The sequence below is a fragment of the Pleurodeles waltl genome, chromosome 4_1 (genome assembly GCF_031143425.1).
Source record: "Pleurodeles waltl isolate 20211129_DDA chromosome 4_1, aPleWal1.hap1.20221129, whole genome shotgun sequence".
Lineage (NCBI taxonomy): Eukaryota > Metazoa > Chordata > Amphibia > Caudata > Salamandridae > Pleurodeles > Pleurodeles waltl.
In genome coordinates, this window is record NC_090442.1 from 752749116 (window position 1) to 752752107 (window position 2992).

The following is a 2992-nucleotide window of genomic DNA, read 5'->3' on the forward strand; positions in this document are numbered from 1 at the left end:
GCTATTGGGACTCACATCACCTCGGATAGGACCCCATCCATTCTGTAAGTCTTGGCACTGCAATAAAATGGGATCTCTAGCCCAGTCTCTTTCACCAGTTTCAGAAATGCAACTTGAGCCCTGCCTCAGATCTGGAACCCTAAGGAGAATTTAGCAACATTAAAACAATAATGCTGCAAGTTGTTATACTCGGTGGAAAAAAGACTTTCACAAGCTGTTGTTGTTCAAACCATTACACACACAAAGGGGACTAACAGGGCTCTCTTTGGATGGGGAAGTCTGGGGGCCCACCAGCTCTGTGGGAGCTGTTGGGGGTCGTGCTACATCCTCTATATCAGAGGTCCTCATATGCTCACTTGGTGAAGAGCTGATCTAACACATTGAGCAGAGTGAGTTGGAAACCTCTCCAGATAATTAGGGAATCCAACTCTTGTGTAAAGCCTATGCACAGACTCAGTTGATTACAGTTTTTGAAGAAGCCTCTTGTGTATCTGCAGGTTGAAGAGGTGGGTGTTGTGGCCAGCACAAAATCCCTCTCTGGCTCCACCCCTATATGTCTGCATAGGAAGTGATTGGCCCTGACACTGCTCAGCCCCTCATCTTCTCTCACAAGGTGACTATTTTTTAATGGTTGGCAGGTCTGCACTAAGGCGATCATTTTGAGTATGTCAGGAAGGCTATCAACTATGCCATGACTGGTCTCTAGCACAGCTGTGACAAGAGGAGGGTTATGTGTGAGGCTAGCTACCCCACCCTGTCAAAACGTCCTAGCTACAGTAACGTCAACCAAAAGACATCCCAACGATAGGGGAGAGGAATCTCCTTCACGAAGAACTATGATGGATTCTAGTGAAAGGCAGAGATCGCTAGAAGCCACAAAGCCGATCCACCTGCTTTCAACCAAGACCATCACCACTGGGACATGGATCATGAGGACCAAGTACGAGACAGGCAAAACATCCCAAGTAGGAGCAAAACTGAAAAAATACAACCTTGCCCTGCTTGACATCAGCAAGATCATATGGACACAGACCGCATAGAAAAGACTGTCTCTAGGAGGAATGCTACTGTATTCTGGACACAGGAAAGAGAATGCAACACATACTCAGGGACTAGCACTGCTGCTAACCCCAGCAGACAATAGAGCTCTGATTTAAGGGGAAGCCCACAGTCCCTAAATCATCAGAGCAAACTTCTGCACAAAGAAAAAGAGGATTAACATGAATGTTATCCAGGGCTATGCACCTACAAATGACAGAAAGGAAGAGGAAAAAGAACTGTTTTATAGCAGACTCAAGTCCATCCATCCTGGAGAAATCCCTTGAGCAAGACATCACAATACTGATGTGGGACCTCAATGCCAAGATTCGAAGTGACAACACTGGGTACAAAGAAGTCATGGGCAAGCATTGTCTTGGTGACATGAACGAGAATGGTGGAAGATTCACAGATCTCTGTGCGCTGAACAGTCTGGTGATTGGCAGCAGTGTGTGCCCACACAATGCAACATGGCAGTCACAAGATCATTCAAAAGAGAATCAGATCAATCATGTCTGCATTCCCAAGAAGTTCTGGAAGTCCATGCAGGATGTAAGCATGATGATAGGGGTGGATGTGGAGTCAGACCATCACCTTGTCATTGCTAGGATAAAGCTAAAGCTGAAGAAAGCATGGATGGAACCAACAAACCAACACCAGCGATATAACACCATACTCCTATTCAGTTACACTCAGAAACACATTTCAAGACCTGCAAGGACTAGAGGACAACAGAGACCAAGTAGAATGCCAGTGGGAAAAGATCAAAGAAACAGTGACATCAGCCTGCCAGGAGGTACTGCATCACAAGAAACACTAGCATAAAGAATGGATCTCCGCTGTGACTCGCCACAAAATCCAAGGGAGAAGGGAAAGGAAAGCTGCAGTCAACGCCAGCCAAACAAGAGCAGAAAAAGCAAAAGCTCAAGGAGAATACACCAAACCCAACAAGGAAGCAGAGAGAAGCTTAAAACCAGACAAGCGAAGATTCATTGATGGTCTTGCCACAGAATCCCAGAAAGGAACTTTCTGACATAGCAAGAAACCTCTCCAGCACACACAGCAATTCAGAAAGATCTGTTAAAGACAAAGCTGGGAAAACAATTGTGGGTAACGAAGGTCAACAATGGAGATCGATGGAGCAACTTGAAGTACTGCTGAACCAGGCCATGCTGCAGTCTCTACCAGACATATAGCCAGCTAAGAAGGCCTTGCCATTTAGCTGCAGCAGATCAACAAAGGAAGAAATACAACAAACAATCAAGCATCTGAGAAATGGGAAGGTAGTATGAACTGACAACATTCCTGCAGAGGCATTAAAGGTAAATATTGTAACATCAGTAGGGATGCTCTACAAATGTTTGGAAGGATCTGGGAAGAGGAAAAGGTACCATCAGACTGGAAGGAGGAATATCTCAACAAGATGCCCAAGATAGGTGAGCTGAGTAACTGAACAAACTACAGAGGGATAACCCTTCTATTAACCCCTCACAAAGGCCCTCTTTATAACATTGGCCGCAAATGCCGCCTACTGCCACGGCTGCCAACATACCATTGCCATGGCTACCAGCCACCAACCGCATTATGAACGTAGGCAGAATACAGCTAGAAAGCTGGTGGAATTCCGTCAACGGTCATGGCAGCAGGCGGCGGTAAGGTGGCGCTGCTGCCAGCAGCAGCGCCACACCAGCAGAACACCACCTACTGTATCATGTTCCATGATACAACCTGCCGGTGTTTTGCTGGCGGATGCTGCTGCTGGCACCAGTGCCACGTCCCGTCTCCTGCCGGAGGACCCCCTGCAAGCAGGTAAGTCGGGTTCTCTGACAGGAGGTGGAGGGTGTCGTTTGTGTGTGTGGGGATGTTTTGTGTGTGTGGGGGGTCTGTTTTTGTATGCATGCATGCAGGTGTGAGTCGCATGGAATGCATGCATGAATGACTGAATGTGAGTGTA

General features: G+C 47.0%; 1 pseudogene; it reads left to right on the top strand.

Annotated features, from left to right (window-relative positions):
* The first annotated feature begins 839 nt into the window (after window positions 1-839).
* On the top strand, window positions 840-2071 carry LOC138287191 (craniofacial development protein 2-like; annotated as a pseudogene).
* The last annotated feature ends 921 nt before the right edge of the window (window positions 2072-2992 follow it).